Source organism: Grampus griseus (assembly GCF_964374135.1).
Source record: "Grampus griseus genome assembly, chromosome: 4".
NCBI classification, from domain to species: Eukaryota; Metazoa; Chordata; class Mammalia; order Artiodactyla; family Delphinidae; genus Grampus; species Grampus griseus.
Window position 1 is genome coordinate 21,747,957 of NC_138997.1, and position 26,256 is coordinate 21,774,212.

Here is a 26,256-nt window from a genome sequence, read left to right on the forward strand (position 1 = left end):
GACACTAATATTTACACTTAGAGAATTTTATATTCATCTTCCCCCTTTCAATTTAAATATTACTCCCCCTGGGAAGCCCTCCCTGATTTAGTTGTCCTTCCTGTTTCCCTTATAATATTGTATCTCCCATTTCATACCATTCATTCTGCTCCATTATTCCTTTTCTTGTTTATGTACCTAGCACACTGTAAACTTTGAGCCCAAAAAATTGATATATATTAATAACAACTGTCTCTCTAGTGCCTGACAAAATGGTGGCCTAATAAGTATTAATTTAATACACTTTGTATTCATTTAGAAATATCCACATGGTGTGCAGCTGGCTGCCCCTGGTCTTTTTTTTTAAATGCAGCACTTTCTTAAAGCAATTCACCTCTCTGAATGTGGAACGGCTTTTAAGGTTTAAAGATGCCTTCTGGCTAACTTTGAAAAGGATGCTTGCAGTATTATATCTATATATCATCTTCCCATCCATATTCTACCCGCCTCTACCCCCTCCCAAAGAAATACATCACTTTGTTTTCTCTGGACATCTATGATTGATAGCTACAGCTAGAGACTCTCTGAAGGCTTGGTGGTAGCAGCCAGAATGTCATTCAACCAGGACTGATGAAAGCAAGACTGAATATCACTGTTTATTGAGTTTAATTGTCCCTGGAAAACCTTCAGATGTTCCCTATGGAAAGATACAATTACAGGAGTTTCCTCCAGAAACACTTTACTATTTTTTAAATAAGAATTCACTCATCAAGATTGCCACAGGCAGACATACACACACCCTACTTAGTGATACAGTCTTTTAAGGTACTTTTTGCCCATATGTGTTCATCTTACAGAAGAGGAAACTGAGGCTTATCAAGAGGAATTAACCCAAGATCTAAAAGTCAGTGAAGGGAAGGACCAGCTTTCAGATATCAAGCCCTGGGTCTTTCCACCCTCAGCAAGATGCTTCCAGAGTAAAATACGTTACTCTCAGTCACTTCATGTAGATTTCAATAGACATACGAAACAACTGAGACTGAAGAATGGCAATCACCTCAGGATTCTGAGTTTCCTTGGGGCTTTCCTATGATTAGATATCTTCTTGCCCCTTGAGCAGTCAGATTATCTGTAAAAGGGCAGGGGAGTTGAAATACAAACTCCATGCAACGCCATTCTGAGACAGACTTGATGATTAACTCTCATAGAAATGACTGAAATATAACATTGAACTTTATTGTTTCAGAGTGCTAAAAAGAATTTGTATTTTGGAGTATTGAATATTCTTTGTTGTCAAAGGCCAGGGTTGATTTTTCTTGGTATTCTCCATGCCTAAAATAGTTCCTGGCGGATAAAGGAGGGCCTGCTAACCTGCTCTAACCTTTGTAAGCTCACTCTGGCAAATCCATCTCTTAAAGAGGGTTAGTGCAGAGAGCTGTTGAGAGTGTGGACCCTGAAACCAAGCTGTCCAGCTTGAAATTCTAAGCCTGACACTTCTCATACATGTGACCTTGGGCAAGTTACTTACTTTCCTGCATGTCTATAGAATGGTTTTAATATTTAATAATTATATTTAATATTAATATATTTAATATTTAATAATTATCAGGTTAGATCATTGTCAGGAGGAAAAGACTTATATGTGCTTAGAATTAAGTGCCTGGCACTTAATAAGCACTGTATGTGTTTGCAGTTATTATAAACATGTGTCCTAGGGTCATAACTATGGATGTCGACCATGATTTAACAGATGTTATATGTAAAGGATTAAATGAGTTCATAGATACTATGTATACATTTACATAAAGGTATAAATTTGAAGTTTATTGTTATAAAGAATTTTATGAAATCATTTTGTGATTATCAGTCCTTTTAAAAATTGCTTCCCTCCTGCCCCTACCAAAGAAAACTGGTCAGTAGAAATTTATAATTAAGTTCTTGTAACCTATTTTAATGTTTAATTGATCAAGCCGAAATAAGTATTGGCAAACCAATATTCTGAAAAGGAGATGGGTTTCATGATTCATATAGGCTGTGCATATACATTATACAATGACTACAGTAGTTAGGGAGAGATTGCCTGACCCAGTTATCTCTCTAAACAATCCTAGGAGAGGATCTTTACTCAAGAAACATTGATTACAACTGATAGAGCTCTGATTATGTAATATATGGTAACTTAAGCATAAATTATAAATAGCTATTAGGTACCAATATACAAATAAAAAATGAATGAAATGGTATAGAAAAAGCTGTTGCAGTGTGGGTATTTCTTGCCTTGTCTAAGTTTTTCTACTTTTCTTATGTTGGTCCCCCACTGACCATATCCTGTAGTGGTACATTCTGGGCCACTACTTCCTCATATCGGGGTTATTTCCATTTGTGGAAAATTCTTAGGTAATATGTATGTAATTTCTCAAAAAGTTCTTTATGTATGCATTTATCGCTAACCAAGTGTGTGGATACAGTTTATGCAGTAAGCTGGGTCCCTGGGTCTACTCCAGGCTGCCGCGCTTCTCACCCACCTGAGCACAGTGGGCTTGGTGTGTGCTGGGCTGGTCAGGAAGGCAATGGCTCGGTCTTTTGCTGGAAAGAGGGGCTTCCCAACTGAGATTTAAGCTGAAACAAACTGCAAGCCCCCTTTAGATAGAAGTGTGGGTTCCAGGATGCACTGAATGTGACAACCTTGGACACATGCTCCAGCCTGCAACACTCTAAGAGTATTAAGTGCTCCACTATTCTACTGGCAATAACAATGTGCTTCTCCAGAGTTACCTTGTCATTTGAAAGAGGATCATTTCCTTCCTGAAACAGAGATATCAAAGGATGCACTGTATTCTCAAAGTTTTCAGTTTTTCCCCCCTTTGGGGAAATGGAAATGTAGCTTATAACCTATGATAACTTTTAAAATTCTGAACTATTCAATAACATGCTGAGATTGTCACCATTTCTATCAACAAGCATGAAAAACACATCAAAGGAAAATTAAGAAAAAGTAAAATTATTCCCACAGACAAAAATGAGGTTGTAGAAAGTCATACAAAGTATTCAGGGAATAGTAAACACATAGAATCTCAAACAATACACTAAAACTGATACATTTTTTTCACAGTGGAAAAAAAAGTGTGTAGGTGAAATAATGTGACCCTTTGATATTGAGTTAAACTGAATAGGAAACATGTTTACAGAGTTAATTCATCTAATCACAATTTCTCCATTAGAAGAATTTTTAAATATTTTATTCTTTATGTGAAAGATGTGTTCCTTCAGATCTTTCATCAAGCTCAATAAATCATTCCATCAACATACTATAACATATGTCATCAAGATATAATGTATATTATTATTCTACTGACGGACGGAGCTCCATAAACCAATGAGTTGGTGAATATAAATCACATTGTCTTCTATTTTGCCTGGAAAGTAAACATGAATACTCATAGAAAAGAATACAAAAGAAAAACCACAATTTGTGGATAAAATGTAAAATGTCATTAAAGACTTTAATCAACATTAAGTACTTCATGTGAAATTAGAGCCCATCAAAGTTATTTTTATTCCCCTTTAAAGGTTTACAGGATTAATTGGTGATTACACATTTCAATTCTGCAGAAATATTCTTAACTGTCTTGATTCTATGGTGAAGATGGTTAAAGGTAGATAATGTAGTATAAATTCATTCCAGGCAGTCCTACACAGTGCTGAAAAATTATCCTTTCCAAAATCCTGCTTTGATCACACCATTCCTTTGCTCAAAAATCTTAATGATTTTCCATTTGCCTAAAAGACGTAGTCTCAGGGCATAGTTGTTATGTTATCTTATGCTCCAGACAAACTTCATCATTCCCTTCACACCCCCTTCTGTGCCTTTGTCCACACTGTTCTCTCTGCCAACAATTTCTTTCTCATCTTTACTTGTTCACATTCTAATTTTTTCCCACCAAGTCTTTGCATGTTCAAACCTTAGATAACTTTTAGGGCTCAATCAAATGTCCAATTTGTTATGAATCTTTCCATACAAAATTCTTCTTCCAAACCCCTGCCTATGATAAATACTTTCTGGCCTAAATTGTAATTATTTTCATATCTGCCTTAACTTCTTTACAAAACCGTAAGCTCCATGAAAGCAGCATCCAGATGACATTAATTTTAGAATGCCTTAGAATGCATTCGATGGAGTAGCTGCTGACTGATACTATGTTATGTATCTTTGGGATTAAAAGCAGTTGATTCTCATTTGTCTGACTCTCTCCTTTTATGCTTAATTGCATCTGGTGCTTTTAAGAGATAACGGATGGTGCAAAGAAGGAAATACATATACTTAAAACATAGGCTTGCAAAATTGAACAAATGCTCGCAATTCCCATTAAAAACCCCTTTCTCCCTCAATGATGAAAAAATATAGGCACATTTTAAAGTATTGAAAATGTATAAAATTAAAGAGGTCCTGATATTTAGATCAGTTAGTAAAATTCATACCAAAATAAAACTGGAAACAGTAATTATATAGTTCCACATTTTAGAGGGAGGTCACATTTTAGAGTTCAGAATAAAGGTAAATCCCAGACTCTCTAAGCAGACTTTTTTTTTCTAATTTCCAAAACCATTTGTCAACCTGCTTCCTACATCAGCTTCAATGAATTACGACAGAAAAATTACACTTAGATTGAAAACAAAGTGAAATTAACTGGATAGACCATATCTTGTTTTCAAGCACTCACCTCCAACAGCAGATATTGGAAAAAAAAAAAAAAGACTTAGAGTACCTTGACATTGATAAAAGCAGAATTTGTTCTGGTGAGTTTTCCTTCCCTTTCAATCTTTTGGGAGAACATTGTCAATTATTTTAAACCAGCAGAATAATAAAATCTGCAAAGTTTTACTATCTACCTCTCCCCAGAGTACTATTAAATTAATGTGTGAAAGCCTAGAAAATTTAAGGCATCTGTCTTAGAATTGAATGACTATGAAATTTGGATCCTCTCTGGCATGTTAAGTGCGCAAGGATATCTGTCTGATTCTCATTTTAATAGTAATTCTCACTTGACCTAAATTCCTGAACCCATGCCCTATGTAATATACAATATCTTGGGGAGGGCTTTCTAGTGAATTTCATTCATAAAAGTGGTAGTAGCGTGTTCTAAATTTTCAAAGTTTAGGGGTTCATACTCTTTTTTTTGTACTTGGGACTGCATGACATGATTAGTATCCATTCAACCAAACGTTGCCTTTGTCTGTGTTTTCCCATCTTATCACACATTGCTTGTGTTCTTCTGTTATTAATATTGCCATTAATCTATCCACTCTCTACATAATCTCTACCTCTGATCCTACTTTAACTTAGTTCAAATGAAATTCTTCCCTCAAGGGTCACAGATAAGGTCCTAAATCCCAAACTCTCCTCTTAGCTGTTCTCCTTGGCCTCTCTGCAGCACTTGGAACAAACAGCCACTGTCTGTTTCTTGAAACTCTCTCTTCTTTTATGAATCTGATTACTCCTATGTACCTTTTATGGTTCTTCTCCTGATCAGTCTTTCTCATTTCACTTTACTAGAACTTCTGATCTTTAAGTGTTGGCATGTCTCTGGATTTCATTCTTGGCCTTTTTCCTTCTATGCCTTATTTCTTTGAGTGATGTTAAAGAAAAAAAAACCTAGTTGAACAGTAGTTAAAGCAGTATAGCCAGAGTTTATTAAGTAACTATTGTCATTTGGGAAAAGAAACTTCAGTGTAGAACCGGGCTCAATTCTGAATACTGCATGGGCAAATGGGGATTTATAGCCAAGGAGCAGAGTAGGGGTCAGTGACTGGAAAATTACTAAGAGGAAACATCGGGAATAAGGGGGGATTTTTGGGTAAACAGACTTAACAGGATTTTTACTGAAGGCCAGCCAGGGTGATCAGATACCAAAACGGGGGATAAAGAAATTGATCAGATATCAAGGATGATCAGAGATATCAAGCGTGGGGGATTCTCTCTAAACTGACTTAGAATTACTGCCAAAACTGGGCAATGCAGTCCCAACAAGGGTGGCTGCTGAAGCCCCAGGTTGAAGTCTAGAGGGCTTAGAGGAGCATGACTAATGTTTAATCAGAGAGTCTTCATCAGTGATCGCCTTCTCAGTGATGAAGGCAAGTACATCTCAGTGCTGTACCAAAAGACAGATTTCTATTTCTCAAGTATTCTGAATGTGTCTACTTAGATAGTCTGTAGGTCTCTCAAGACAAATATGCCCCAAAGTAAATGAATATCCTCTTTGCTTACAAACCTGCTTTTCCTCACTAGATATTACCAGTTTTATTCATGGCCTCCATCCACTCTATTTTTATAAATTTTAAAATTGAAGTACATTTGATGTACAATATTACATGTTACAGGTGTACAATATAGTGATTCACAGTTTTTAAAGGTTATACTCCATTTATAGTTATTATAAAATATTGGCTATATTTTCTGTGTTGTACAATATAACCTTGTAGCTTATTTTACACATAATAGTTTGTACCACTTAATCCTCTACCCCTTTATTGCTCCTCCCCCCTTCCGTCTCCCCACTGGTAACCACTCGTTTGTTCTCTGTATCTATGAGTCGGCTTCTTTTTTGTTATGTTCACCAGTTTGTTGTATTTTTTAGATTCACATATGAGTGATATCATACAGTATTTGTCTTTCTCTCTCTGACTTATTTCACTTAGCATATTACCCTCCAAGTCTATCCATGTTGCTGCAAATGGCAAAATTTCATTCTTATGGCTGAGTAGTATTCCATTGTATATATATATATATATATATATATATATATATACCACATCTTCTTTATCCATTCATCCATTGATGGACTCTTAGGTTGCTTCCATATCTTGGCAATTATAAATAATGCTGCTATGAATATTGCGGTGCATGTATCTTTTCAATTTAGTGTTTTTGTTTTTATCAAATATATACCCAGGAGGGAAATTGCTGGGCCATATGGTAGTTCTATTTTTAGTTTTTGAGGAACCTCCATGCTGTTTTCCACAGCAGCTGAGCCAATTTACATTCCCACCAACAGTGTATGAGGGTTCCCTTTTCCTCCTCAACATTCATTATTTGTGTTACTTTTGATGATAGCTATTATGACAGGTGTGAGGTGATATCTCATTGTGGTTTTGATTTGCATTTCCATAATGTTTAGCAATGTTGAGCGTATTTTCATGTGCCTGTTGGCACATCTGCATTTCCTTTTTGGAAAAATGTCTATTCAGTTCTTCTGTCCATTTTTTAAATCAGGTTATTTGTTTTTGTTTTGCTTTGTTTTTTTGATGTTGAATTGTATGAGCTGTTTATATATGTTGGATATTGTTAAAATGACCATACTTCCCAAGGCAATCTACAGATTCAGTGCAATCCCTATCAAAATAGAAATTGCATTTTTTCACAGAACTAGAACAAAGAATTTTAAAATTTCTATGGAAACACAAAAGACCCTGAATAACCAAAACAACCTTGAGAAAGAATATAGCTCGAGAAATGCTCCGTGACTTCAGATGATACTACAAAGCTACAGTCCTCAAAACAGTACGGTACTGGCACAAAAACAGACACAGATCAATGGAATAGAATAGAGAGCCCAGAAATAAACCCACTCACTTATGGTCAATTAATCAATGCAAAGGAGGCAAGAATATAGAATGAAGAAAAGACAGTCTCTTCAATAAGTGGTGCTGGGAAAACTGTGTAGCTACATGTAAAAGAATGAAATGAGAACATTCTCTAACACCATATACAAAAATAAGCTCAAATTGGATTAAAGGCCTAAATGCAAGACTGGAAACCATAAAACTCCTAGAGGAAAACATAAGCAGAGCACTCTTTAACATACGTTGTAGCAATATTATTTTGGATCTGTCTCCTAAAGCAAAGGAAATAAAAGCAAAAATAAACAAATGGGACCTAATTAAACTTAAAAGCTTTTGTACAACAAAGTAAACTATTGACAAAGCAAAAAGACAACCTACTGAATGGGAGAAAATATTTGCAAATAATATGACCAATAAGGGCATCTACCCACTCTTCAAACAGGAGACCTCAGATTGGGTTTTACTCCTACTCTTTCTCCCTTCTCCCGCCCAGTCTAATCTGTCACACAGTCTCAAGGATTTACATTTACAATGTTCCTCAGATGTTTCCTTCTTTGCTGCTTCCACTCTTCCAGTCCTAGATCAGATCATCATTTTTTATCTAGCACCCAAATTACTTTCATATTTCCCTACATGCAATTCCTCTGCATTCCATCTTTTAAACTGTTGCCAAAATCCTCATTCAAAAGTACATGGTTAATGATAATTATTCCCTCTATAGTTCTTTGATCACCTTCCTCAGTCTGCAAAGTATTGTAGAACTAGGAAAAATACACAGGGACAGTGGTGAGCTGGAGCTGATGATGTGCATTGCTTCCCAACTCAGAATTCTGTGACTCTCCTATAGACATACATCAACCATGATAATAGTAACAATCATAAAATCGGCAAATGCTGCAAACCAGGGATTTTTTTTTTAAGATCTCTTTGTCAACAACATCAACCAGCCACCAAGGCAGAGGGAACTTGTGTTGACTAAGTGCATATCCTGATGGGACAGTGTTACTTGCTGTAACTAAAAAGTCTTCAAATATTTTGCTCTTATAGAAACTGAAATAATTTTGCAAATCCATGTATCCATGTATTTGTAAGCTGACATCTGTGTTAGATTTATTGTTGCTCAAAAATAGTCACTTCTCTTCCTAGGGGACCGTTGTATTTCACCACAACACTGAGGGCAGCCTCAAAATTATGGAGATGGTAAAAAGATCAGTGGTTGCCAGGGGTTAGGAGTTACTGTGGATGAATGGGCAGAGCACAGAGGATTTTTAGGACAGTGAAATTTTTCTCTACGATACTATAATGGTGGATAAATGTCATTGTACATTTATCCAAAACCCATAGCACGTACAACAACGAGAGTGAACCCTAATGCGCACCGTGGACTTTGGGTGATAATGATGTGTAGAGGTAGTTTACAGATTGCAATGAATGTACCTCTCGTGGAGGACGTTGATAGTGAGGAAGGCTGTGCACATGTGGGGACAGGAAGTGCTTTTGAACTCTATACTTTCTGCTCAATTTTGCTGTGAACCCAAAGCTCTAAAATAATGAAGCTTATTAAAAATAATTTTTTTAAACCAAAAAAAATAAAACACTTGGACACTCCTTTTACCTATCTTCATCTGTTATCCTGGTCGTACCTGTAACCTGACTATACTCTGAGGGCTTACCCTGAAGGCCTTTCAGGAGGAAGCTGGGTTTTTCTCATGCCTTGTGAACATGGGTTTGGAGGCAAGATTTTCACCTTCTTTATTCTCTATTGCTGTTTCTGGAGCTTTACTCTCTTCTCCCTTGCAAAACCGCTGCTCTCTTATTGATCAAACTTCCAGATGTGTCTCCCCATTCTTCAATTTCTGTCATCTCTGGAGCTCTTTACTTGCTGAAGTTAATATTTTCTAACTCCAATCTTTCTTGTAGCCCAGCTCCTGCTGTCATTACCAGTGACTGCACCAGCCATGTGGATATTCAATCCAGCACCTTGTTCATCTTCTTCCCCACTTCTGATATATCTGAGAAACTGTTCTGCCTCCATTTGAAGACTTGTTCCTCCATAGGTGCTCAACATCCTGGCAGCATTCTCTATCACCAGCTCAAGGACTTTTCGCCCACTAGTTACCACCTCTGTATTCTGGACCTTCAATGTATTCCTCTGGACCTTCAATGTATTCAGTGTATTAACACCATCATAAAAATACCTTCCTTAATCCTGCATTTCTCTCCAGGTTCCATTCTATTTCTATTTTCCCCCTCACAACCAAACTTTTTGACTATTTTTTTTAAATGAACTGTATTTTGGTCATTCCCTTCTGTAAAAGCTTTTTATGACGAATCTTGCTACTTTGCATAAAATCCAATCTCCTAACAATGGCGTAAAACACTAGACCTGATCTGTCTACCACCTACCTCCCTATATACTCCTTTCCCCTTACTCTCTGCATTCAGGCCACACTGGCCTTCATTTCTCAAACATGCCAGGCTTAGTCCCACCTCAGATACTTAGCTCATGCTCTTACCTTCTGATTGTACCTGTGTTCTCTGATTCTCCCCATGGATGAATTCTTCTATCCTCCAGGGCTTAAGTAAATGTCACTCCCTTAGAGCTTGCCTAACCCTAACCCAGTCACATTTATCTTTTCTTCCCAATACATATATATTATATGAAATGTAATCACCCCTTTTTCCAAGGAAGAAAACCTCAAAATTACATCCAAATCTTCATTCATTCATTTTAAAATATTTATTAAGAAATTATGGAATGACAGGAACATTTCTGTGCTTTTGGAACACATCAGTAAACAGCGATTTCTGCCCTCATGGAGACTTTATGCAAAACTCTCAAGTTTGAAATCTAAGATTGCTGGATCACATTCTGTCCTTTCCTTTCAGTGGGTCAGGGTATGGCTTCTTATGGTCTTTTATAAACTAAATGACATGTTTCCCCTCAGTCTACCTGATACACTATGTGAAGAAGTAAAGGCGTAACTCCAATAAACATACCCATCCAGTGAAAGAGTTTGGCCAGCTTTCACGAGCTTTCACTTGGTTATTATTCAGCAGTTTGGTACTATTATGATTTTCCATGCTTTGAATATGATTATTCATTTCTTTTTCTCTCTGGAAGCTTTTAACTTATCCTCTTTGATTTTAAAGTTCTGAAGTTTCATGCTAAATAAAAAGTTTTTTTTCATCCACTGTGCTTGGCTTACCATAGAACTTCTCTCTCTCTAGAAGCAACTGTTCTATTCTTCAGTTACAAACACATTTCTGGATTCTTTGGTATAATTTTTTCCTCTGTTTCCTATTTCTAGAACTTTTACTAACCAGATGTAAGACTTAGTAGATAGATCCTCTAAATGTATTCTCTTATTTATTCTCCTTTTGTTGCTGTCTTTCTGTATAACGTAATAATTCTATTACATTTAATTTCTGCAATCATATTTTAAATTTCCAAATGAATTTTTTTAGTTTTGGAATGTTCTACATTATAGATTTCTACTCTTTTTTCCTATATGCAATATTAATTGTAGATTTTAAAAATTTGCTTCTACTTACTGCATTGCCTCCATTCCTATGAGGGTTTTTTTTGGTCAGTTTTTCATTTTGCTGCCATTTTTACTAAAGAATATCTCTAACTTCCTTTGGTCTGTGGCTGACAGCTCTTATTTAAGAGATGCACAAAAAGTTAATCTAGTACAAATAGCCAAAGGAAAAATAGATAATTGGACTTCATCAAAATTAAAATTTTGTACTTCAAAGGACACTATCAAGAAAGTGAAAAGATAATCCACAGATTGAGAGAAAATATCTGCAAATCTCATATACCCAATAAGGGTCTAATATCCAGAGTATATAAAGAATTATGACAATTGAACAATAAAAAGATAAATAGCCCAATTTAAAAAACGGGCAAAGAATTTGAATATCTTCAAAGAATATGTACAAATAGCCAGAAAGCACCTGAAAAGATGCTCAATATCCTTAGCTATTGAAGAAATGACCAGAATAAAACTACAGTAAGAAACCACTTACCCATTAAGATGTCTGAATAAAAAAGTCAGTTTGTGGAGAAATTGGAACATTTACATATATGGCTGGTGGGAACGTAAAAATGGTGCAGCTATTGGTATTATTTCACATAAAAGCATGTATATGATTGTTGATAGTAGCATTGTTCATAATAACCAAAAAGTGGAAACAACCCAAATGTCCATCAAATGATGAATAGATAAACAAAATGTGGTATAACCATAAAATAGAATATTATGCAACCACAAAAAGGAATGAAGTACTGATACACGCTACATGAGGAATAAACCTAGAAAACATCATGATAGATGAAAGAAACCAAAAACGTATAGCGACATGTTGTATGATTTCATGTATATGAAATGGCCAGAAGAGGCAAACCCATAGAGACAGAAAATAAATCTGCACTTTTTTTGGTTGTTGTTGCTCTTTTACATCTTTATTGGAGTATAATTGTGTTACAATGTTGTGTTAGTTCCTGCTGTATAACAAAATGAATCAGCTATATATATATATATATATCCCTATATCCCACCCTGTAGCACCTCCCTCCCACCTTCCCTATCCCACCCCTCAAGGTGGTCACAAAGCACCGAGCTGATCTCCTTGTGCTACGCGGCTGTTACCCACTAACTATTTTACATTAGGTAGTGTGTATATGTCAATGCTACTCTCCCACTTCATCCCAGCTTCCCCTCCCTGACCCCATGTCCCCAAGTCCATTCTCTACATCTGCATCTTTACTCCTGTCCTGCCCCTAGGTTCATGAGAACCATCCATCCATCTCACTACAGATAACTCAATTTTGTTTCTTTATATGGCTCAGTAATATTGCATTGTATATATGCGCCACATTTTCTTTATCCATTCCTCTGTTGATGGACACTTAGGTTGCTTTCATATCCTGGCTATTGTAAATATGCTGCAATGAACATTGGCATACATGTCTCTTTTTGAATTGTGGTTTTCACAGGGTATATGCCCAGTAGTGGGATTGCTGGGTCATATGGTAGCTCTATTTTTACTTTTTTTAAGGAACCTCCATACTGTTCTTCATAATGGCTGTATCAGTTTACATTCCCAGCAACAGTGCAAGAGGGTTCCCTTTTCTCCACACCCTCTCCAGCATTTATTGTTTGTAGATTTTTTGATAATGGCCATTCTGACCGGTGTGAGGTGATACCTCATTGTAGTTTTGATTTGCATTTCTCTAATGATTAGTGATGTTGAACATCCTTTCATGTGTTTGTTGGCAATCTGAATATCTTCTTTGGAGAAATGTCTATTTGGGTCTTCCACCCATTTTTGGATTGGGTTGTTTGCTTTTTTGATGTTGAGCTCTATATGCTGCTAGTATATTTTGGAGATTAATCCTTTGTCAGTTGCTTCCTTTGCAAGTATTTTTCTCCCATTCTGAGGATGTCTTTCCATCTTGTTTATAGTTTCTTTGGCTGTGCAAAAGCGTTTAAGTTTCATTAGGTTCCATTTGTTTATTTTTGTTTTTATTTCCATTTCTCTAGGAGGTGGGGTCAAAAAGGATCTTGCTGTGATTTATGTCATAGAGTGTTCTGCCTATTTTTTCCTCTAGAATTTTATAGTGTCTGGCCTTACATTTAGATCTTTAATCCATTTTGAGTTTATTTTTGTGTATGGTGTTAGGGAGTGTTCTAATTTCATTCTTTTACACGTAGCTGTCCAGTTTTCCCAGCAACACTTATGGAAGAGGCTGTCTTTTCTCCACTGTGTATTCTTGCCTCCTTTATCAAAGATAAGGTGGCCATATGTGCATGGGTTTATCTCTAGGCTTTCTATCCTGTTCTGTTGATCTATATTTCTGTTTTTGTGCCAGTACCATACTGTCTTGATTACTGTAGCTTTGTAGGATAGTCTGAAGTCAGGGAGCCTGATTCCTCCAGTTCCGTTTTTCTTTCTCAAGACTACTTTGGCTATTTGGGGTCTTTTGTCTTCCCATACAAATTGTAAAATTTTTTATTCTAGTTCTGTGAAAAATGCCATTGGTAGTTTGATAGGGATTGCTTTGGATCTGTAGATTGCTTTGGGTAGAATAGTCATTTTTACAATGTTGATTATTCCAGTCCAAGAACATGGTATATCTCTCCATCTGTTTGTATTGTCTTTGATTTCTTTCATCAGTGTCTTATAGTTTTGTTTTGTTTTTTTTTTTGCGGTACGCGGGCCTCTCACTTTTATGGCCTCTCCCATTGCAGAGAACAGGCTCCGGATGCGCAGCCCCAACGGCCATGGCTCACGGGCCTAGCCGCTCTGCGGCATGTGGGATCTTCCTGGACCGGGGCACGAACCTGTGTCCCCTGCATCGGCAGGCAGACTCTCAACCACTGCACCACCAGGGAAGCCCAGTGTCTTATACTTTTCTGCATACAGGTCTTTTGTCTCCCTAGGTAGGTTTATTCCTAGGTATTTTATTCTTTTTTGTTGCAATGGTAAATGGGAGTGTTTCCATAATTTCTCTTTCAGATTTTTCATCATTAGTGTATAGGAATGCAAGAGATTTATGTGCATTAATTTTGTGTCCTGCAACTTTGCCAAATTCATTGATTAGCTCTAGTAGTTTTCTGGTGGCATTTTTAGGATTCTCTATGTATAGTATCATGTCATCTGCAAACAGTGACAGTTTTACTTCTTCTTTTCCAATTTGTATTCCTTTTATTTCTTTTTCTTCTCTGATTACTGTGGCTAGGACTTCCAAAAGTATGTTGAATAATAGTGGTGAGAGTCTGCACCACTGTCTTGTTCTTGATCTTAGAGGAAATGATTTCAGTTTCTCACCATTGAGAATGATGTTGGCTGTGGATTTGTCATATATGGCCTTTATTATGTTGAGGTATGTTACCTCTGTGCTCACTTTCTGGAGAGTTTTTATCGTAAATGGGTGTTGAATTTTGTCGAAAGCTTTTTCTGCATCTATCGACATGATCATATGGTTTTTGTCCTTCAATTTGTTAATATGGTGTATCACATTGATTGATTTGCATATATTCAAGAATCCTTGCATTCCTGGGATAAACCCCACTTGATCATGGTGTATGATCCTTTTAATGTGCTGTTGGATTCTGTTTGCTGGTATTTTGTAGCGGATTATTGTATCTGTGTTCATCAGTGATATTGGCCTATAGTTTCCTTTTTGTGTGACTTCTTTGTCTGGTTTTGGTATCAGGGTAATGGTGGCCTCATAGAATGAGTTTGGGAATGTTCCTCCCTCTGCTGTATTTTGGAAGAGTTTGAGAAGGATAGGTGTTAGCTCTTCTCTAAATGTTTGATAGAATTCACCTGGAAGCCATCTGGTCCTGGGCTCTTGTTTGCTGGAAAATTTTTAAGCACAGTTTCAATTTCAGTGCTTATGATTGGTCTGTTCATATTTTCTATTACTTCATGGTTCAGTCTTGGAAGGTTGTACTTTTCTAAGAATTTGTCCATTTCTTCCAGGTTGTCCATTTTATTGGCATATAGTTGCTTGTAGTAGTCTCTCATGATCCTATGTATTTCTTCAGTGTCAGTTGTTACTCCTCTTTCATTTCTAATTCTGTTGGTTTGTCTTCTCCCTTTTCTTCTTGATGAGTCTGGCTAATGGTTTATCAATTTTGTTTATCTTCTCAAAGAACCAGCTTTCAGTTTTATTAATCTTTGGTATTGTTTTCTTCGTTTATTTTTCATTTATTTCTGATCTGATCTTTATGATTTCTTTCCTTCTACTAACTTTGGGTTTTGCTTGTTCTTCTTTCTCTAGTTCCTTTAGGTGTAAGGTTAGGTTGTTTATTTGAGATCTGTCTTGTTTCTTGAGGTAGGATTCCCTACCTCAATATATTTCCCTCTTAGAACAGCTTTTGCTGCATCCCATAGGTTTTGGGTCGTTGTGTTTTCATTGTCATTTGTTTCTAGGTATTTTTTGATTTCCTCTTTGATTTTCTCAGTGTTCTCTTGGTTATTTAGTAGCATATTGTTTAGCCTCCATGTGTTTTTTTTTTTTTTTTTTACAGTTTTTTTCTTGTAATTGATATCTAGTCTCATAGCATTGTGGTTGGAAAAGATACTTGATATGATTGCTCTTGATTTCTTCTACATCCTTGTTAAACGTCTCTGGTTGTCCAATGTCCTGAAATCGGTTCTCCAACCTCAGAGGCTCAGACCCAACACCCAGCAAGAGTACCAAGACCCTGCCAGCTGCACAGCACAGAAGAAAAGGAAGAAAGGAAAAAACAAACAAACAAATAAAAAATGAACTAACAGAATCTCAAAACAAATGGTAAAAACAAAACTAAACAAACAAAATCACACAGAAAAACATACACAGACACACACACACACACACATACACTGATAAAAAAAAATCAAAAAGAACAGACAGAACCCCAAGACAAATTGTAAAATCAAAAGTAAACAAACAAAATCACACAAAGAAACATACACATGCACACTTACAAGAAGAGAAAAAAAAAAAAAGGGAAAAGAGCAACCAAACCAATAAACAAACCCACCAATGAAAACAAGCACTACAAGCTAAACTAAGATAAACATAACACCAAAAACAAATCAAATGCAGAAAGCAAACCCCATGTCTACAGTTGCTCCCAAAGTCCACTGCCTCAATTTTGGGAACATTTGTTGTCTATTCAGGTATTCCAAAGATGCAGGGTTCATCAAGCCAATTGCAGGGATTCAATCCACAGCTCCTGAGGCTGCATGGAGAAATTTCCCTTTCTCTTCTTTGTTCACACAGGTCCTTGGGTTCAGCTTTGGTTTTGGCCCTGACACTGTGTGGGCCGCCCTCCAGTGTCTGTTCCCCACCCAGACTGGAGGGGGTTAAAGCAGCGGCTGATTGGGGTTCTCTTGCTCACTCAGGTCGGGGAGAGGGAGGGGTATGGCAGTCATAACTGGAATGCGGGGCGTGCCTGCAGCGGCAGAGGCTGGCGTGATAGTACAACAGCCTGAGGCATGCCACGTGTTCTCCCAGGGAATTTGGCCCTGGACCACGGCACCCTGCAGTGGCATGCTGCACAGGCTCTCAGGGGTGTGTGGGTAGTGACCTGTGCTTATGCACAGGATTCTTGGTGGCAGCGGCAGCAGCAGTAGTGGTCTGTGCCTGTCTCTGGGGTCTGAGATGATTGCTGCGGCTCACGCCCATCTCTGGAGCTTGCTTAGGCAGTGCTTTGCTGTCTGCAGTCACACGGAGCCGGAAGCCCCTCTCCTCGTGCACACCGAAACAATCGTCTCTTGCCTCTTCGGCAGGTCCAGACTTTTCCCAGACACACTCCCGGCTAGCTGTGGTGCACTAGTCCCCTGCAGGCTGTGTGCACGCAGCCAACCCCAGTCTTCTCCCTGGGATCTGACCTCCGCAGCCCGAGCCTCAGCTCCCAGCCCCGCCCGCCCCGGCGGGTGAGCAGACAAGCCTCTCGGGCTGGTGAGTGCCGGTCAGCACCGATCCTCTGTGCATGAATCTCTCCACTTTGCCCTCTGCACCCCTGTGGCTGTGCTCTCCTCCGTGGCTCCGAAGCTTCCCCCCCCCGCCCCCGCCACCCACAGTCTCCACCCGTGAAGGGGCTTCTAGTGTGTGGAAACCTTTCCTCCTTCACAGCTCCCTCCCACTGGTGCAGGTCCCGTCCCTATTCTTTTGTCTTTGTTTTTTCTTTTGCCCTACCCAGGTACTTGGGGATTTTCTTGCCTTTTGGGAAGTCTGAGGTCTTCTGCCAATAGGTGTTCTGTAGGAGTTGTTCCACATGTAGATTTTTTTTTGATGTATTTGTGGGGAGGAAGGTGATCTCCACATCTTACTCCTCTGCCATCTTGAAGTTCTCCCCTAGATTAACATTTGCCAGGGTTTGGGGTTATGGAAGAATGGGGACTATTTGCTAATGAGTATGGGGCTTCCTTTTGGGCTGATGTAAATACTTGAAATTAGATGGTGATGGTAGTACGACATTGTGAAGATACTAAAAGCTACTGAATTGTACATTGTAAAGGATGAATAATACTGCAGTGAAAACAGGTAATTGGAAGTTCTGTGAGTATGTGCAAAACTTTGGTAGTAACTACTGGGCTGCACTGTAGAATGATGAGGCGAAGAGGATGGGCAGTTTTAGTCCGGCTTCTGACAAATACTGTGGTTCTTTATTTGGGAGTTAACTTATTTCCCTAGAAACTGATTTATAATCTGCCAGAATTCTCAGGACTTAGTAGGGAAAGGAGACTGGGGTCTTCAGTATTTACCAGTTAGACTTGTATTTCACCATCCAGCTGTACTCAGAGTCCCTGAGTCCTAAGGCTTTCTGATCCATCCTCTCAAGAGATAAATCTAGTTTCTGAGGCATTATGAAGAGACAGTTGCCAGGAAGCTGAAAGTTGAGGATCTGGATGTTTACAAGTTTTTTTTTGTTTTTTTTTTTTGCGGTACGCGGGCCTCTCACTGTTGTGGCTTCTCCCGTTGCGGAGCACAGGCTCCAGACTTGCAGGCCCAGCGGCCATGGCTCACGGGCCCAGCCCCTCCGCGGCATGTGGGATCCTCCCGGACCGGGGCGTGAACCCGTGTTCCCTGCATCGGCAGGCGGACTCTCAACCACTGCGCCACCAGGGAAGCCCCTGGATGTTTACAAGTTTTATGTTATAAATACGTTTCCCCCCGCTTACTCTCCTACATGTTATGGTTACAGGATGGGAATAAGCTTGCTTCTGCACTTTCCCACAGGTTGATGAAGATTCTAGCGTTCTCTGGTCTGCTGAGTCAGTTACCACAATTCTCAGTTTACTCATTTGTGCTGCTGTTATCTCTCCACCTTTTGCTTTGGATTTGTTAATTGATCCCCTCCACCCTTTTTATTGTCTGAGGTAGGCAGAATCTTCGTTCTCCAAAGAATTCTATAGCCTAATCCTCAGAATCTCTGAATATGTTCAATAATATGACAAAAGGAATTAAGGTTGCAAATCAGCTGGGTATCCTGGATTATTAGGGTGGGCCAAATGTAATCACAATGGTCCTTAAAAGTGGGAGAGGGGGCTGAAGTAAAGGGTCAGAGGGAACTATGCAGGAATGGTCAGAGAGATGCAATCACCCTGGCTTGGAAGGTACAGGAAGGGGGCCATGAGTCAAGGAATGTTGGTGTCCTCTAGATCCCCTAGAAGCTGGAAGGGGTAAGAAAATAGATTATCCCCTAGAGCCTTCAGAAAGAAATAAATTGGTGTTTTTTAAGCCACTAAATTTGTGGTAATTTATTCCAAGAGCAATGGAAAACTAATACATCGTCATTCCAGTTAGTATAGGCCTTCCATGTTTAATCAGAAATATCTCCCTTTATATTTCACATGCTGAAATTTATTTACCATACCCTAAAATCTTCTCTTTGGCGTGCAATTTCTTTCAGCCTATCTTTTCGATCATTTTGACATTTTAGCCAGTTGACATGGAATTGTAAGATTCACCTCCTGTGTACTGATACAGACTAAACTCTGGTTTCAGTTCTAATTGGTTTTTGTGCCATAGCTGTCATTAGATATTTTCATTATTACACCTGGCTATAAACCGCAATAACCTACCTTTTTTCTACTGTGGAATTTAACTTAGGCTACTCTTTAGTCAAAAAATGTTTTACTTTTCTATTCAGTCAACACTCTGTCTCCCCTGTCCCTCCTATACATTGCATAAAGCATATGCTGGGTTTTATAGCCATTTGGGTGTGCAGTGTGAATTCCTGGGATGCCTTTTTTCAAAGGTTAGGGAAGCTGACTAATACTTTTCTCACTGACTATAAGCTTCCTTGAAGATCATAACAGAAACTTGGTAAGATAGGCATCTCTAAACTTGGAAGCTTAGTACTCTTTCAGCAATTGCACAGCAGGGTTCTCCTTTTAAAAATGATTTTAATTAGCCACTATCCAAATCTACACTGACATTTTGATAGCTTAGAATCAGTATGGTTTCTTTAGCCTGCTATATCCCTAGTATTATGAATTTGTTTCATAAATAGGCAATCTGAAACAATAGAGATAGAACAATAACAATAGAAATCAGAAACAAATTCCTAGATTCTAAGCCTTTCTGAATTCTAAAGCTGAACCAACACTGGGTCATCTTCTCAGGGAAAAACCCTCCTGACCAGGAAGAACAAATATTTCAAAAACTAGATCATTTATCTTTAGTGATCACACCTAATCCAAGCTCTGGAGTTGTATCCTGAAACTTGATTCCACCTTGAACCTTAGCTGAGGTACAGCTAAACTTGAGCTTTTAATAAATCATCTTTTAATTAGTCCTGACACCATACTCATATTTTCTCTTCTGCCTTAAAAATCATAGCTTACAAATCCTCGAATTTTATTTAATTCTGCACTATTCTCCCTCTTCTCTAAATGCCACATAATTTTATCACACTACAAGTTATTTTACAACTTAAGAAACACAACTATTTTGATGCTAGAGCAGCTTTTGGGAAATAAACCATTCTTTGCATAAAATCTATTAACCCAAATCCTGCTAATCCGTCACATTGAATGAAATCCTACTAATAAAGTCACATTTAAAATGTTCTTACGTGTAGAGAAAAGATGAAATCTCAAAATTATAGCTGGATATTTAAATTTTATGGGAAAATTCAAGAAGGCCCAGATATTCCTGACAAGCATATTAAAATTTCTGAGTATTTTCAAGAGCTGATTTCTTAAGAAAGTCAGAGGTGAGCTGGTTGGCTTTAAACAGTGTCTGTTTCGTTTAACTCCTTAACTCCTTGAAACCAGAACTGGTTAGGCAGGTTGGAGCAGCAAGTCTCGTTCAACCCTGGCTATGCGCTATGACACATGCACTGATGACGACCCTGTACCCATATTCCAGAACCTCATCTGGAGCTTTTAAAAATACATGTTTCTAAATATATTGAGTCTCGATCTCATGGAGAGGAGTTCAGACATCTGTCCTCAAAAGCTTCTAGTGATTCTGATGCATAGGAGAAAATCACTCCCTTTACAATGGAGGCACCAAAGCTGCAGGAGGAGAAGGATAAGGAATCCTTAGCAAGTTTGTTGAGAGCCTGCTGTGAGTTGGGTACTTAACTATACTGGGCATGTTATATTTCTCAAATAGAAGTTGGTTATGATAGAACATGCATTAAGACCTGTCTTTTAATTATTTTTTTTAAAAAATATTTATGTATTTGGCTGCGCCGGGTGTTAGTTGTGGGATCTTTTATTTGCGACATGCGGGATCTAGTTCCCTGACCAGGGATTGAATCCTGGCCCCCTGCATTTGGAGCACGGAGTCTTAACCACTGGACCACCAGGTAAGTCCCAAGACCTGTGTTTTAATTCTTCTTTTATTTTTTAAAATTGTTTCTTTTTATTTATTTATTAAATTTTAGTGGGTTGAGTTCCTTTTTTTTAATATATTATTTATTTATTTTTGGCTGCGTTGTTGCACATGGGCTTTCTCTAGTTGTGGCGAGCGGGGCCTATGCTTCATTGTGGTGCACGGGCTTCTCATTGTGGTGGCTTTTCTTATTGTGGAGCACGGGCTCTAGGAGCATGGGCTGCAGTAGTTGTGGCTCGTGGGCTCTAGAGTGCAGGCTCAGTAGTTGTGGCACATGGGCTTAGTTGCTCCACAGCATGTGGGATCTTCCCGGACCAGGGCTCGAACCCGTGTCCCATGCATTGGCAGGCAGATTCTTAACCACTGGGCCACAAGGGAAGTCTGTGTTTTAACTCTTTAAAAAAATCACCTGCATGTCAAATTCAAGTAACTTGCTTTGTCCAGCCTTTTTATTTTTATTTTACTTAATTTTTTGAAGCAGTGAGACTATAAATTTTTTCTTCCAGTTTTATTGAGATATAATTGACACACAGCACTGTATAACTTTAAAGTGAACAGCATAATGATTTGACTCACATACATCATGAACTGATGACCACAATAAGTTTAGCTCATCCATCATCTCATACAGATATAAAAGAAAAGGAAAAACAAAAATATTTTTTCTTTGTGATCAGCACTCTTAAGGTTTACTCTCTTAACAACCTCCATTTAAAACGTACAGCAGTGTTAATTATACTTATGTTGCACATCACATCCCTAGTACTTATTTATCTTATAGCTGGAAGTTTGTACCTTTTGACCACCTTCATCCAATTCCCCCTCCTCCCAACCCCTACATGTCCAGCCTTTTTAAATTTTGTTTTTGAAATCAGTTTGGATCTTGGATTATTTTGACTGTATTTGTCTTCCTAATGATGTTTCTCAATTTTATTCAGAAATGAGTTGCCTGAGTGGATGGAGTTTAATAAAACTCTGATAAACTAAAAAGTGAGTGCTTATGAGTATATTGTTGAAGTTGAGAACTTTTTACTTTACCAAATGGATGTTGTGTATCTAATAATTAAGTGCTGGGACTTTAAGACAATCTCTTGGGCCTACATCCTGGGAATAGCTGTGTGAAACCAGGGAAGTGAGTTAACTTTTCTGAACCTCAGTTTCTCCTTTTATAAAAGGGAAATGTCTTACCTTGAGTTTTCCCAGCAGCTGACTTTGAGACAGGAATTTCAGTGCAAGAACTTTATTTGAAAAATAGAGGGGGAAAAAAAAGTAAGAATGAGTAAAAGTGAGACAGGGAAGAGAAGGTGGCCAACAAAACGTGTGTTTGGGGGCAGTTAGCATGTGAGCCTTGGAGCTGAAGCTCACTGGGGAAATTTTGGGAATCAGTACAGTTACCTTATAAGGTCGGGGGCTATGGTCGTGGGCGGCAAGATATCAACTCTTGTCAGTCTTTGGCAGAAGGCTGCTCCACGGAGAGTTAATTCCCTGCCTGCCTGCTAGCCTGTCACACAAGCTAGGACTGTGGGTTTCAGCAGCCGGAGAAAGCCCTTGAGTACTGGTTAAAGAAATACAGTTGCTGGGGATTGGAAGTTGGACAGTGTGCACTGAAACAGTAAGTAGAAGGGAATATGGATGGGACAGCAACAGACCTTATTTCACAGGATTATTGGGAAAACAGAATGAAGCAATGCATATCAAACACTTAAAACATACTGAATACTCAATGTGTCTGTCCTTCAACCTCAGACTGCTTATGAAGCTTTATATATTAATTTTCTTAAATCTCTAGTGGTTGCTTTCTTATAATCATCACCCTTAACTTAAAATTTTTTTGGGCCGTGCATGCAGCACGCAGGATCTTAGTTCCCCGAACAGGGATTGAACCTGTGCTGCCTGTGTTGGGAGCGCGAAGTCTCAACCACTGGACCTCCAGGGAAGTCCCAACTTAAATATTTTTGTAACAATGCAATAAATGATTGATTATTTAAAGTACAATCTTTAAGAGTCAAACAATACAACTATTCCCATAATTATAATCTCTCCCTATTGGCATATTAAAGTGATAATATAGTCATGAAAATTACTACATTTTCCCTCTTTTTGTACTTTCCAAGACCTGGCTGTTTAAGAAAATAAAAAAATTTTTAAAAATGTGTTCTTGCTACTGTCATACGACAAAGTCAATATAACAGTGAAAGAATAAGCTGTGTTCCATTCTGTCTCATATATCAACAAAATTGCCCCGAGTTCAGACATGCTGTTATGTGAGATAGTTGATGATATATGGATCTACAGAATACAGCTGTGTTCCCAGGTTACAGTTCAGTTTATGGCAAATCATAGTTAGATTTGTAAGGAGAGGTAAAATGGTATGAAAGATATTGATAGGAAATACGTAACAGTAAGACTTTTTTTAACTGTCCATCTTGAGCTATTAAGAGTTTCAAAAGACATTGTTTGATCCGTTATTGCTTGACAAAGCTCTAAAAGCAAAGAATAACAGTCTTTCTTTCAGATCCTTGACAAGACATATAACTACCTAAAAGCCAAGCTACTAGATAATGTGGATTTTATGCCATGGCTATCTCCATTATTGTCAGGAATCTTGCTTTACATGTCCAAAATATGGAAGAAGTTTATCTGGTCTGTCTACAAGCTAGATGACGGTTTCAACAGAGCTTTAAGTTAGAAAAGCTTCTACTATTATCATCTGTTCCTTGGATCTAGGCAGTGACAACGACTTTGAAAGCTTTCAGATCTCTGCTTCATCTTGCCCTAGGAGCAATGCTTCCTAAAGCTCATTGGTAGGGATGGAACTAAATTTCTCTAGTCCTAGTGAGAAGTTCCACTCTTTCTATTTCAATCTTCCTTGACTCCTTACTAAACCTTTCCAGAATAAAATTGGTGATGGTATTAGATATCTCTTTGGCATCAGTGGATGTTGGTCCACATTTCCATGAACAATGAAGAACAGAATATATGGAATTAGGTCCTTTGGTTCCTATGGTTCTTTCTAGGAAGTCAAATAAATGTACCAATGTGGAAATAGGCAGGTGTCTGTCCCCAGCCATAGCTAAATCCATTTCATATTCTGGAAACCATCTCAACACGAAGGCAGATGGCTATTGGTATAAAGTTTGGTCTAAAATGCTTGGAAGATCTTTGTAAAGCTAATGGATGTTACATTTAGTCACATGAATCCTGAATGGGATTAAGGTGTTTAAGAAAGCACGAGAAAGTGTTGGAGAATTATCTCCTGTGTTCCTGAGATGAGCATAGGGAAAGAAAAAGTATTTTATTATCAACAAAGGTTACATGTACGAATTTGATGATTCAATGAGGAAAATACCTCGTGATTATCATCAGGCAGATGTTCTAAGATGTTGCTTTGCCATTTAAAAGAGACAAAATGTAAAAAATAAATATGCAGTTTGGTTTTTTTGAAAATAACTACCAAGATCAGATTTGAATATCCAAAGACAAATGTCCTGAGTATATAACTTATCCTCTGGCTAATGCATTATGTATACGTGTCCTCATCCATCTCTAATCTAGAGCCTCAACTCCTTTCCCCTCATCTCATTTACTTGTACGATAAGTACCTAGAGTGCTTCTCTGATGTATGATGTGTTAGGAGTTGTATGTATAAAGAGCATCAACAAACACAGTTGTGCTCTTTAATCTGTAGATTTTTAAACAAGAAAGTACTATAATCAAATTTGTTTCAGAGCTATAACTTGCATGACCACGTAGACTAATGATGCTGGCTAGGACTGAGAGAGTGTGAGAAGGGGCTCCTGAAGTCCAGGGGTGAGATTATCAGCTCAAATTCAGATAATATAGGTGGAAATAGATTAGCGTGGACAGATTTGAATAGTATTTTTGTACTATAATCAATAGAACTTGGTGAGTGCTTTTACATGTTTAATGAGAAAGAGAAGTCATTTTTGCTTCCATTTGTCTAGAATAAACAAGAAATTATACATAACAGAGATGATCAAATTTTCTCTGTAGAAATTTCAGAGGAAAAACCAATGGACAGCATGTTCATATCTTAGTGCTTCTTGAGTCATGTTGGGGATCAAATAATGTATTATTTATGAGATCAATATATAAGTTGTAGAGTAACATATAAATATATAATTATCCTTGTGAATTGTTTTGCCAATTATGATTAACATAACTGTGTGCTTTATGGCTTACAAAGTGCTTTAGTATATATTATCTCATCTGACATCCCCTTGGTACCCATGTAAATATGCCAACGTCTTTTCCACATTGTGTGTTTGTTCAAGCTGTTCTTTTTTCTGGGAATGCCTCAATGTACTCTTTTCCTGCTAACTCTACTTATCCTTAAAGTTTTGGCTTAACTGTCTTCTCCTCCAATCTCAATTGTGTCCTGTATACCCTACCATATATTTTCTATACAATGTATAGAAAAATATTTTTCTTTCAAAACTCACCACTACTTGTAATTACGTATCAATATGTGTGATTCTGTTGTTAATAGCCGTCTTCTCTACTCCATAAAATTCATGAGGGAAATGTTTTGTCCCTCGCTGTATCACCAGTTCCACAATGCCTGGCTCATAGTGAAAGGTAAATAAATACTTTTTTAAAAATGTGAAAAAATAATAATTTTATAATTCCTCTTTGCATATGGAAGACATACTTCACTTCTTTCACCATGTTTGACTTTAGTGCCTCTCAGGGTTTTGTCAGCTTCATTATTAATACCATACTATATTGTAATTTTTCTAGGTCCACTAGAGCATGAATCCCTTGAGAAAATGTGTTCACGTCCAGTTCATCTTTGCATTCCTTCCCTTAGTTCAGGGAATAAAACGGAGTCAGTACATAGTTTGCTGACTGAATGGCTCATTGAGACCCATAAGGAAATTATGTGCACAGACTTAAAGTCAAGGAGACTTAGGTGCTTATATTAAAGTGTTGCCCTGATGGGCAGGCATCTAATTTAACATACACATCTAGGGACATGCTGTAACACTCTCTGGGGATGGAGACTGTTGGATGCCACCACTGGGATTTCCCTTTCCCCTGCTTCAGGGTACCAGTATCTCCCAGAAGGGACCTTTCACATGTATCTGATGTCCTGATCTTCCTGGTTGCAGTCCAGGGGAACCTCTTGACAGCCTGACTCTGGAGGCCAGGGGTGATTGCCTTCCTGGTCCCATGGGACTGTAATGATCAGTGTCTCACCCAGAAAGGAGGTCAAACCCTTGTCTGGCACCCTGATGTTTATAGCAACAGCCAGGGGACTACATCACCTAGCTCTGGCAGCC